The following is a 13,675-nucleotide window of genomic DNA, read 5'->3' on the forward strand; positions in this document are numbered from 1 at the left end:
GGGCTGGAGTTGACAGAGGGGGGGCACATCTCCTATTCTATCAAAGGTTTCCCACCTGTCCTGCTGCCAAAAAGGGGGTGAGGACGCGACGGAGGCCCGCTCCTTCGAACAGGAGAGGCTGGGGTCGCATTACAAAGGGGGCAAGACCTTTGAAGCTCCCCACCACGGATGGCTCTTCCTGTCCAGGGGAGAAGTGAACACCTCCACCCAGGAAAGGCATTGTTCTCAGCCACAAAGTGTGCAGGCACTCTCCCCTGACTTGGGAACTGGGGATACGGGTTTGAGTCTCTGCTTCAGTGCAACATTCTGTGATTCTGGGCAAATCACTTTATCAGCCTGTGACCATAGACAGCATCTAGAAATCATCACGGGTGATGAGCCGCAATATATAAATCTGTGAATTTTAACTCACTGCCCGAGATATGTGTAAGACATCCCTAGAGTAGTGTTCATGGGAATGGCACAAAGTGATGTGTGCCAGGTCGTCTCTTCAGTTTTGTCAGTAGATGACGCAGTCTGAATTTAATAATTGTCCCACTCAGTAAGGAGGGATCTATCACCCACTCCCCTTCTTCGCTGTCATCGTCAGTTGTGTGTGCGTCCTCAGGGAGATGAGACATCGATGCCACCGGAGGGGTCGGCCTGATGATCGATGAAGGCAGAGGAAGAGGCATCTGTGGGACAGATGAGGCCGACTCCCAGGGAGGAAATCGGCGGTAGTAGTCATCAAGCACATGTTGCAAATTAGAGATGAGAGACATGGGCATCTGCACAGTTGGATCACAAGTGGTGGTTGAGTATTAGGCTCAGGGTAATAATCATATCCTTGGTCATCATCAATATCTTGTCATTTGATGAGAAGCTCAGAAGGAGTACAAGCAGCACGGAACCGGTCATTCTCTTCCGAAACCTCCTCATTAGCCCCATAGTCAAAAAGCTCCACAGAAAGATTTGGAGATGGTTGAATCGGCAATAGATCCAAAGAAAAGTTCCTACGTTGAAGTAAGGAAACATCCGACGTTCCTGAAGGTGGCAAAAGTGTTGCTGAAGATTTCAAGGGGACTAGAGACATCAAAGCTGAAGGTGGAACCAAGGATGCCGCCACCGACTCAGCGGTCGACGACGAAGAGAGGGGTTGAAGTTCCGTAAGGAAAAGCTTCTGTGCTGTCGACGAGGCAACCGTCGACGAGGCAACCGTCGACGAAGCAGGTGGAGCCTTGAGAGCCATCGACCGTCTCGTCGGCGAGAAGGCATCCGTCGACGACTGACCGGAGACAGACCTCTTTTTTGTCGATGATGAAGTGAGGGAGGTGGCAGACGAGCGAGGCTTCACCGACACCATGACAAACGTCGACAGAGAGGACGCCGACAACATAATCATTGTACGTTGAGGAGAAGAGAAGGTGGAAGTTCTTGTTGTAGCAGTGGCGACGGAAATCATCGTCGACGAGGAACCCATTTTTTAGGCAAATTTGTCTCAGGAAGAGACTTAGACGCCTGAGACTTAGATCTCGGAGGTGTAGAGGGCATGAGTAGTCCCTTAGAAGGAACAGGAGCCCTTTTTGAGGAAGAAGTCTGGTCTTCATGAGAAGAGGTGTGGTCTTTCTTGAGCAGCTTAGCCTTAGCAGATACCATCTCCGTCTCACAAGCCCTCTTCTTAGAGATGACAGTCCTGAGAGAGGAATCACTCTCAACATCTGATATACTTAGTCTTGAGTTTCTGTAACCACAGAAGTTGACCTCCCTCTCTGTCTCTTAAAGTCTTTTGAAGAAAAGTCCTGCAGATTTTACAATCTCTCACCTGATGTTCAGGGTGGAGGAAGTAGATACACTTTTTGTGGGGGTCTTCGGAATGAAGCCAGAATTTCCCACAAGACTCACAGTGTCTGATGAGTGACCTTTTTGTAGTAGACAAAGCAGTTAAGATATTCTGAAGAGTTTCTGAAGGGAAAAGGTAGAGTTACTGAGCAGAGCTCAGGGAGACTCCCTTCACAAGACGTGCAGTAGAAAATCTGAGAGCCTGAGCCTCTGAGGAGAAGGTTCCAGAGGGTGCTGTTGCCTGATTGGCTGGAGTTTGTACCATATCTAGTAACTTGGACAAGTTATTAAAGTGACATGTTTTTTCCTATTAACGTCCATGTTACAATACTTCCTATTGCTCTTTTAGCTGTGCTTTCGGTATGTTATTGCTATATTGCTCTTCTATGTCCCGTGGGAATCCCACTTCAACGACGGGGAATGATTCAAGCATGTGAATCTATGAAAGATACCCCATCATTGGAGAACAGCAGATTTCTCACTACTGAAGCTCTTACCTAAGTTGCTTTTGCCTTAGTCATCTCTCACATTGACTACACTAACTTCATACTTTGGCATTCCGGCATATCAATCTAAAAAACTGCAACTAGTGCCGAACCAGGCTGCTAAATTAATCTATTGCCAGGCAAGAATGCAGTATGTCACCCATCTTATGAAAAAGTTACATTGGTTTCTGGTAGTCGAACGCGGTGCATTCAAGTTGGAATGCCTCTTCTTTAAAGCGCCCCATGGCAACTGCCCAGTCTCTGTATCTACTCAGGTACAGAGACATATCCGCATTCAGGATCTTAGGTCATCCCTTTTGAATCCCCTAGCTACTCCGTCCTTTAAACGCTAGAAATTGGGGGGACTAAGATTTACGGTTCTGGCCACTCAATTTCGGAATTCTCTCCCTCAGGACATTAGATCGATGATATCATATCCTCAATTTTGCAAACTCTTAAAGACCTGGCTCTTTCGCCAGGCTTATGAATGATTCACTTAGCGGCAGGATTCCCTTGTCCGCAGCACCCTGAAACCTTGTGGTGTGTGCGCGCTTTATAAGTATTTTTAACATAACGTAACATTTAACATCGTCTAAATGGGACAACCTGGAAAGTCCATCTGCATTGGCAGTCCCAGGTCTCTGTTTCACTTCAAAGTCTATTCCCTGTAGGGAGATGGACTACTTTAGCCATTTGGGATTTTCACCTTTCATTTGTATTAACCATCGGAGAGGCCTGTGGAAGGTTTGAATTTGGAAGTGAGAGCCATACAGGTTTGACCCAAACTTCTCTAGGGACCAAACCACAGCAAAGGCACCCATCTAAATGGCACTTCAACGCTGATCCCTGGGGATTGGCCTTCTACTGATGAAAGCCAGTGGCTGATTTTGACCTTGCGGTACAAAAGGGGATGGTGATGGATGGAGCATCTGAACCAATCAAACACTCGAACCCAGTCAACAGATCTGGGTTTAATCCATCACCGTTCTTTAGCCCACTCTGCCACCCCAGTTCAGACATGGCCATATGCAAATCAGTCTGAACCTGTGCCTCATGGGAACAGTCCAGCCCGAACTGCCAAGCCATGCCTTCCCTGGACCGGAATCAAGCTTCCTAGGACCGGTTTCTGTCATTCCAGCCGTCTTCAGCCAGGCTTGCTTGAATCCAGTGGCAAAGTGAGCAAGGGACTCAACGTCTGAGCATACCGTGCCAACTTATGGCGAACAAAGCGGTACAAAAGGGGGTGGTGATGGACGGAGCATCTGAACCAATCAAACACTCACACCCAATCAACAGATCTGGGTTTAATGCATCACCGTTCTTTAGCCCACTCTGCCACCCCAGTTCAGACATGGCCATATGCAAATCAGTCTGACCCTGTGCCTCATGGGAACATTCCATAGTCTGATAGGAGCTACTACAAGTAGAGCAGAGAAACAGGACCACAGATCGCCACAAATGATGGTAATGAAATGCAAACTGCAGCATGAAGGTCACACACTACAACATCATTCCCTTTAAACAAGGTAACAGCCTACAAGAAAAAACGAAACAAAAAGCAACAAAACTAGAAAATGCATTTCCAAATGCTGCAAAAGAGAAACAGTTAATACAAGTGAAAAATATTAAACTTTGTTGGTACCTTAGTAATGTGCTTACTTCTGGGCTTCACTCCATCTGCAGCAATAACGCTCTGAAAGGAGAAATTACTGCTGTGAGTCTCAGAGTCTTCAGTATTACTGGTCTCAGTCACGAAGACTGTGGTGTCGGAAGATAACTTTCTTTTATTTGGCTTTATAGTTCCACCAGTCACGCCATCGCTTTTAGCAGACACGCTACTGTCGGCAGCATCATAACTTCAGGCAGACCTGCAATGCGGACCTCACCACTCACATTGGGTGAATATTCAACAAGCATGGTCTCAGCTTCCCAAGTAGAACAAAAGAATCGGGTCTCACAACATATACAGAGCCACAGTTAGATCTGCCACAACTTGAGCACACCCAAACACCTCAGCACTTAAGCACAAGTCCCAGGGGAGACCGTCTGTGAAGTCCTTGTGAACTGGCACCACTCCTGGGTCAGCACAAGCAGCATCATGGACAGCGTCTAACACCGCTGCCACAAACATTCATGAACATCCAAATCCTCGTGACCAAACTACCCAAAAGTGGCTTTCTAGATAAGCAGCCAGCCCTGTAGTGTCTGTCTCTGTGTACTAATTTGATGCCAAAGATGTAATTTTAAAAACAGCCTTAGCAACCTTACAGGGGCCTTACTGACACCATTAAGAATTCAAAGCAAAGGGCTGTGGTCTGTGAACTTTAAAAGATGCATGCCCCCAGACCTCTTCTGGACAATAAAAACTGATGAAACCATTCAGAGGAATTGGTATCATAAATCATGTAAGAGTTCAGTAAGCTCACTCCGTAACCTCAGAAAAACAGAGCGCACTCTATGAATGAGAGGTACTGCCTGAGCTTTAAGTTTGATACAATGCTCAACCCATTCACTGCTCCCACTCGGTAAACATCAGGAGACTGTAGTAAAGTATTCTTAATGTCATTGGCATCAAAATCTACATTGGATACAGGCATGTCACTCAACACCGCTGGATTATCAGGAACCGGCCTCATAGCGAAACCAACTTAGTCTGATTCTGCCATTCCATCCCTTACCTTCCATTGATAGATACATACATTTTTGAGTGAATCTTTTTACCCAATCATTCCAGCAGACTAACAAAGTAATCCAGTATATATCGATATCCTGCTCACCTAAGGTGTGGGGATTTATACTGGAGCTGGTCAGCTGTTTCTCACAGCTCTAGTTTTATCAAAGGCTACATCACACAAAATCTTGATGGGTAGTCCTGAATCCGCCATTCCATTTAACAGCACCGCACCAGCATGAATGATACACAAGGGACACATTACCTGTCGCACGAAAGTGGAACGAACTATGGAATCAATGGCTAAAACTAAGTTATTCCCTCTGGGGACATTCTTCCTCATTAACATCAATTGTGCAGCAGTAGTGCATACACTCATACTGCTTGAAAATGCCCCAACACTGCAACACTGTCCTTGATCCGGGCATTTCCCATTACTTCCCACGTGTGCCTTAAACCCACACCTGTAACTGAATTGCTTTTTTTCTCCCCTGAGGCGGAAGCCGGGGGCTCTTTATGCTATCCCTGTTGCCCACGGGCATTTAATAAATTGATTTGCTGAAAATATTTTTAAAACATTATAAATATTTTAATCGCTCATTTTTATCAGCACTCATCCCTGACCCCTCGGTGGGAGAATTAGGTCGTACCGAGGCCCCTCGCAAACGTTCCTTGACCGGTACAGCCGATTCAGGTGCTGACGCCAGAAGGCTAGGAGGCCATCTTGGTGGGAGGAATAGGGTAGCGGTCCAGCAGTAGGACGCTTCACGCCCTCCTCCACTGAGGATAAAAGAATGACGCTTCCCCGTCCGCACCGGGACCGGGCTTAGGGCCACCCCCCCCTTCATCGCAGCCATCAAAACCCAGGTATTATAGCGCGGAATCCCTTCACAGTATGAAGCATTTAGGACCTGGTTGCTGTTCGAACCCTTTTTTATGCCCCAGAGCTACCAGCGTTTTGTCCAAGGTCTAAAGAGATCCTTAAACCGATGCAGCCTCAGGAAGCGAAGCAGGACTATTGCATGCTATTGTTGAACTGTAGATCCCTTCCGAAACACAAGATAGAACTCGCCCTTCTGTTGGAAGAACGTATGCCAGATACAGTCTTTCTCACAGAGACATGGCTTACGACGGACTCTGACCCCGATAAAGCGACAGCCCTTCCCCCGGGTTTTCAAATTACGCGGCGGGATCACCCCGAGGGGAGAGGAGGAGGCCTAGCCATTATATATAAAGAACAATATCACTGTCGAGTCATCCCTGAATCAATTCCAGACTGCGAGAGTCTAGCGTTCAGTCTGGAATTTTCCCCTAACAACTGTTTTTCTGGTACTGTTGTATATCGCCCCCCCGGGACCCTCTAAACAGTTCCACAGCCACCTTCCGACCGTCCTAGCAGAACGAGCCAGAATCGCCTCTAACTTTACTTTGCATGGGGACCTCAATTTTCATTTTGATGTCGCCCTGGACCATACTGCTAAGTCACTTATAGATGATCTAGCGGCATTACAGCTAGTCCAACGAGTAAAGGCTCCTACCCATATTAAAGGCCACTTGCTGGACCCTGTGTTTAGTAATTGCACAGAGATCGCGGTGGGACTGCCAATTCCCCTCCCTTGGACCGACCATCTATTGGTGCCTCTCACCTGGACTATACCCAAGGCAGTACCTTCTAGATCTATCGTAAGGAGGGCTAGAAGCTGGGCCAAACTACCAGTCGAATTATGGACCAGTAGACTTGAGATGGGCTAGCCCTCCTACAATGAGGATCCGTGTGTAACCAACCAGGAATTTAGACTGGATTGCACAGTCCATCGATGCCACTCTACCCCTTAGCAAAATTACATTGAAACGTTCTCAAAAAACTGCCCCCTGGTACTCAGAGCTCCTTAGGGATAAGAAACGCCAATGTAGGAAAATGGAAAGACGCTGACTTTTAGGCTACGCACTGGACGATAAAGTCCAATATAGAGAGGCAATTAAAATCTATTAAGCTGAGGTCAAATCTGCGCAATCTATATACTTCGCTGATAAAATTATACAAGCTAAGTCCAAGCCCAAGGAGATCTTCCAAATAGTGAAGAAGTTGACCAAACTTCCCTCCCCTATCATGTACTTGGACAAATCCACAGCCCACTGCAATAACTTGGCAGATTTCTTTTCTCAGAAAGTCACTCAAATCTATTCTTTTTTCCCCTCTATAGCACCACGGCCCATAGCCCAGGACCAGACAATCTGGGAGGATATGCCATCCCAATCTCTTATTACGCTAGATCACTTTCCGCCACTAGACCCTGAATCTTTAGCTTCCATAGCATGCAAAGTAAAATCCGGATCTCCGTGTGATCCAGCACCCCCAGAAATCATGATGCTGGCACCTCAGGTTATTTTGCCGACCATCTTGAACCTTCTAAATGCCTCCATTACTTCCTGTATCGTGCCGCCTGCCTGGAAGCAGGCCATGGTGCGTGCTCTGCTAAAAAAAACTAATCTGGAACCCGGTGACTTCAGTAGTTATCGTCCTATCTCTCTGCTCCCTTGGGTAAGCAAAGTTCTCGAGAGGCACATCAACGTCCATCTGGTGCATTTCCTCGAGAACAACCAACTTTTAGATGCTACCCAGATGGGCTTTAGACCCAGACATGGGACAGAGACCGCCCTGCTGGCAGTCACTGAGGCAACCAGAAAGATCTTGGATCAGGGAGGGTCAGTGGCAGTGATCCTCCTTGATCTAAGCGTGGCATTCGACACGGTCAGCCATGACATCTTGCTGGGACGCCTGTCGAGTGTCGGAATAGTTGGCGGAGCATGGCTATGGTTCAAATCCTTTTTGAGTGATAGGTCTTTCCAAATTTTTGATGGGGACTCGGTATCCTCAAGCAGGCAACTGAAGTGTGGAGTCCCGCAGGGTTCCTCTTTAAGCCTTGCGCTTTTTAACATCTACATGAGACCACTGGCTGAGGTTGTTCGTCCGTTTGGCATCAAGATCATCTATGCGGACGACACCCAGCTAGTGGTCTCCTTGGCGCAGGAGCAGGGCTTGCCATCCCCAGGTGGTCTGGCAATATGCTTAGAGGAGGTAAAGGGATGGATGACTTCCTCTCTCCTTAAGCTGAATGGGGACAAAACGGAGCTGATGCTCCTGGGTCCCACTAACCTTACTTCTGTCAACCCCTTGTGGCCCTCATGTCTTGGTACCCCCCCAATACCCAAGGACAATATAAAAAGCCTTGGGGTTTGGCTAGACAAGACCCTTTCTTTTAACACTCAGGCCACAAAACGTGCGGCTACTTGCTTCGGCCTCCTAAGGATGCTGAAGAAAGTTCTTCCTCTTCTGCCGGTGGAGGAAAAGCAGGTAGCCATTCAGGGTTTGATTCAGTCCCGCTTGGATTCTAACAACGTCCTCTATCTTGGCGTTCCGGAATATACACTGCGCAAGCTCAAGATTGTGCAAAATTGTGCGGCTCGCACCGTGCTCCAGCTGCCGCGCAGGCTGTCAGCCAAACCTGGTCTGCACAGCCTGACAAAGAATCGCCTTTAAGGCGATGTGTATATTCCACCAAGCTTTTTGGGACACGGGACCGGCCATTACTCGGGACCTAGCAACACAGTATCATCCTAGCAGAATCCTTCGTTCTAGCCAGGCATGTAAGGCTATAGTCCCCAGAATAAAAAAGGCAAGAGCTGGCGGCAGGATGTTTATTTACAACGCCGCCAAGCTGTGGAATTCACTCCCGTTTCAACTCAGGTCCAATACAAACCTTTCCACCTTTCGGAAACAGCTGAAGACTTTTCTGTTTAATGCTCCTTTCTAACTCTTTTTTCTGCCTTTTAAGCAATTTTACAGCTGGTCGCTAGCGCTTGGACGCCCCAGGGCAGCAACCGCGCTTTATAAGTTGACATTTCATTTAATTTCATTCATTCGTAACAACTGCCATGATGAGCTTTCTCAGCCCAATTCCTTTTTGTTCGGTTTCTGGAGTTCACAGAACAACCCAGAGCAGTCCCAAGAATGAGACTCACTGGTGATGCGCCCTCCTCAGAGGTCAATGTTCTAGATGGAAGCGTGTAGCGCTCTATGCTTTTAGGAATGTTCACCTCTCGGGGAGAGTTGGGTTCCTGCAGCTCAGTAATCTCTCCTGCAAATTCTTAGATAAACCGTTAAACACAAACTCGTCTCTGCTACATACATCCACTCTGTCCTCAAATTTGCTTGGGGCTGTCAAAATGCAAAGAGCTGCAATATATTTGTTTTAAAAAGTTGTGACGTTCAAGCGTGAAGCTTGGTTTATCTCTAAACTGAATTTTGTAGAGGTTCTGTTCCCGCACGATACTCGTCCCATATTCCAAGTGCTTCAACCCTGGTAGGTTATCAACTGCCTATTTGCAGATAATTTCTAAAAACTCTGCTAGTTTCTGCAAGAAATTGAATTATTATTTGTGGTGAAAGAGGAAAAATCACAACCCCTGTCAGAGTGAATTCTCAACGCCATTAAAAGTAACCTGGAGTCAAACCCTGGTACCTAAGACACGGAACAGGCAGGCTTAACATAGGACAATATGTAAAATATGTATGCAGAAACCAAAACAGTAAAAGTCAAAATGCAAAACAATAAATATAAAAAAACGAAATAGAAAAATAATGTAAAATGTAATGAACAAAATAACACTAAAATGACAAAACCCAATAAGCGGAATCTGAGATATGAAATGTAACGCTTCAAATAGCGATAGTGCCAAGAATCACAAGGTGCCAATGATACTCCATTGTTACACCAACCAGGTTCGTGCTGGTCAAAGATTTTACCTTTTGACTTTAGTCCTTTAAGTCTTCTTCCATAATAGGAGTGCACTTCTATAGCCTTCCAGGACCTCAGGGGAAGCACGTAGAGCCTGATATGGGCTCAGTCAAGGACCAACAGCCGGGACCAGTCCAGTCCATGCCACTGGTCAGCTGGACAGTTGCAGCAAAGGCCTTTTTAGTGTTCTGTATCCTTGTAGGTTGAACACTACACAGCACATGGGCACATCTATTGTTAGTGCAGCAGGCACAGTGGCACCAGGGCTGAAGAAGGGGTAAGAGCTCACTGAAGCCTACCCTATGCCCACACAGGAGCAGCAATCATTAGTGAAGCAGGTGCAGGGAAGCTCACCAAGGTGCTATTTCCGTAATCAGATGTAGGATAGATATATAGGCAATCACCCGGCATACCCGACGAGACTACACGCTAGTACTTATCAAAGGCAATAATCCTTTCAAGATTTTATCTGACTGGATGCGATGGCGATTACCAGCTTATTGATATTGCATCTCTTAACCCCTTCCATGCTCATGACGAGCTGAGCTCGTCATGAGTTGCGCCGCTCGCATGCTCATGACGAGCTCTGCTCGTCATGTAACGCGGCTTTTAGAAAAAAGCCGCACAGGGTAAAAATAACCGCCGCACGCATGCGGTTAATAAGAATAAGCGACTTGGTGTTCCTCAATAAGACTATTTCAATATGGATCTAAGGCATTAAATTAATCATGAATGTACCAAACTGATGCTACGTTGATTGCCTATATATGAATACTACATCTGATTACATGCTTAGGTGAAAGAACATGGACAGTGGCCCTCTACTTCAGAGGCAATCATCAGTTCTATGCCCCTTTGAACTCAGTTGGATACCTCTATCTACACTCTCCTGAGATACTGAACTGACCCACGGGGAACTCTTCTCATCTGTGCAGCACCTAACCGTAACTTGTTCACAGATACATCCCAGGTGGCAGACAGTACCACCATGGCAAACAAAAGTGATCTGGCTCAGTACACCCCTTGGATCAGACTTTTGTTCCCAACCCATGGTAAACTCTGTGAATTAAGACAGCAACCAACAGAGGCCCCTGACAGCTGTCAGCCGGCAAAAACATCGAAGACAAACTGGTACGTGCTAATACACAGGTGAAGAGACCAAAGGTTTCATACAGACCATTCTAGCACTACCTCACATTAAAGGACACCACCAATGTGGAAATTGCATCTCATGCTTGAGTACCATCGAAGGAGATACATTTGAATACTGAGGCAAAGGTATCATACATGAAGAATTCACAAATTACAATAGTACCAACTTAATATATTGTGTAATATGCCTATGACTGGTTGCATACGTAGGTAAAACAACTCAGGCAGTAAAAAAGAGGATCACTCAACACAGATCAAGAATTAAATGCAAAGTCCATAATGCACCCATGGTACGACATTGCGAAGAAATAAAGACATGGGACACAAGACATAAAATGGACAGTCCTAAAACACGTAAAAGGATGTTGCACTAATTCCATACTATCGCGCTTCGAAGTAAAAACGATCCTACGTCTGGGCACAACCGACTATGGACTCAATGAGAAGAGCGAAATAATGCATTGCATATGAGGAGCCAACTACATAACACACAGCACAATATGCATGTAACATACGAACTGATAGTTTTTCACTAGGTCCTGATGAATCGCCACTGATCCTCCAGACTATGAGGCAACAAACATGTCGACCCCTCAGGAGTAGAGCGCAGTTATCCCGAACCATTAATTCAGAGTCGTCACTCTTCCTTTTAACCAGGTGGTGAGCCAACCTGAATAAAAGTCAGTCTTTGGACTACCCAACCTGTTTGAATCACTTACCATTACATCTCATCTACACATTATAGGTCACTTACCTCCACTGTACCAAACGCCAAAGAACAAAAGATCTCTGCCAAAGAGCCCCTCTTTGGGTGCCCGTCAGGTATTGCAGCGCCGGCCCAACGAGGAGCAGGCCCAAATGATGGAGCATGGCACCTAGCTGGCTGGGGGTGTGAGGGCCCTAGTTCCGAAAGGAGGAATTCCCCTCCCGACGATTATTTTAGGACTGCCATTTCTCCTTGTGACAATACACATTGTTTATCTCTCTTTACTTCTCTTGACCCACCTAAGGAACTGCGTCCCCTCTTCTCTAGTGATGGCCTGGGCATGTATGCTGGACCTTCCAAAAGCCCTTCTGTCCCCCTCTTGTTGAATAACATAAGGGGATTGCCTCCCTACTGTCAATGTTCGTCTAGAACCTTCCTCTGTGCCCTCTGTCGATGCTGCTCTCCTGCCCGCTCTTAACATTCCTTGCATCGCACCCTCGACGCGCGCACCCCCCTCCTTGCGCCTCACTCTCCCAGCCCCCACCGCCCCTGTCCTTGCGCCTCACTCTCCCAGCCCCCCTCCTTGCGCCTCACTCTCCCAGCCCCCCTCCTTGCACCTCACTTTCCCAGCCCCGCGCCGCCGCCCGCCTGCTGCCCCCGCCTCACCTCTCCTCGCACTCTGTCGACGCCCGCCCCCCCCTCGACTCCCTCCTCTGTGCCCGACAAGATGTTCAAAGCTCGTATGAGAGATGGAGCAGACTTCTATTTTAAGGTGAACGGGCGGCCTGTTGAATCAGCTTGCGTGCTATAGGATGAATTCAAGCCAGTGATCCTTGAGGACACTGACAACAAGGGGACGGAAATACTGGGAGAGACTTCCTGAAAGACCTGACCCTGCCAATGCTAACGAATGAGGACCGAGATGCACTAGACCAAGACCTGACAGTAGACTAAATAAATAAAACAATAGTAACCTTGCAAACAGGGCACGCGACGGGGCCTAATGAGCTCCCCATAGAATTATATAAAAGCATGATGGATAAAAGCAGGGAGTGCCTCCAGAGGAGGTTTCAGACTGCCTGAAAATAAGGGTGTCTCCCAGAGGACCAAAGAATGTCTGAGGTGGTGTTCATCCCAAAAAACGATGAAGCAGCAACTGAGTGTGGGTCTTATAGACCTATCTCCCTGCTTAATTTTGAGACTAAGGTCCTTGCGTAGGCTCTGGCGATCTGCCTGCGGACAGTAATTGCAACAGTGGTTCATCCTGATCAATCGGGATTTATGCCACACCAGGGAACGCGCTTATATCTCCGACACATTAATGGCATACCACATGCAACAGGGGAATCCTTTGCTGAACCAGTGGCGCTGCTGTCAAGCTCTTGTATGTGGCCCCTCTAGCGCGCATGCGCGCCAATAAAACAGTCTCCCGAGTCTTTGCCGTCCGACAGGGATGTTCCTTGTCTCCTATGTTCTTCTCACGTGCGTGGGTTCGCCAGGACCTCTCATATGGGGTATTCCAGTTGATCAGGAGTGGGATGAGAGAATCTCCCCCTACGCTGACGTTTTGCTGTAAGACACGTAATCAGCCTTCTCGAGTGAATGAATCCTACACATTTTTATCATATTTAGAGATTATTCAGGATATAAGATCAATTTATAAAATGACACTTGGTTAGATTTATTTTGCGGAACCACAGAATTTCATCTTGAGTAAATAAGTTTTGCTATAGAAATTCTGGTCAATATAAAAAGTGGACAATTAGTGCAATTTTCAGACTTTGCAATGTTAACCTATGGGGTGAAGAAAATATTCAACAAACGTATAGCCAACATCTACTTACAAGGCCATTCTTCATAAGTTAAGGTCAGTATTGGACAAGGTTCACTTCAGAACCAACAGTACACCACCAACGGCACGTGGGAGCCCGGGTGCAGGTGCAAGTTCAAGGTTGGAAACCCAATACAAATGAAGGGGGTCTGGGGCAATCGGACAGAGGCTCCTTACAAGTAGGTAACAGCGGCTTAGGGGAACTAGGTGGTC

At 47.0% G+C, this 13,675-nt stretch overlaps 1 protein-coding gene across 1 annotated transcript in view; it reads right to left on the reverse strand.

The window, feature by feature from the left end:
* The window catches only part of LOC144806331 (uncharacterized), a 438,966-nt gene that overhangs the window by 406,142 nt on the left and 19,149 nt on the right, over positions 1-13,675 (reverse strand). The window contains exon 3 of the mRNA XM_078672719.1: positions 3,946-3,996. The gene's annotated coding sequence lies outside the window, so the exon portion shown is untranslated. The remainder of the gene's footprint in view (positions 1-3,945; positions 3,997-13,675) is intronic.

The sequence above is a fragment of the Lissotriton helveticus genome (genome assembly GCF_964261635.1).
Source record: "Lissotriton helveticus chromosome 1_1 unlocalized genomic scaffold, aLisHel1.1 SUPER_1_unloc_63, whole genome shotgun sequence".
Taxonomy (NCBI): domain Eukaryota; kingdom Metazoa; phylum Chordata; class Amphibia; order Caudata; family Salamandridae; genus Lissotriton; species Lissotriton helveticus.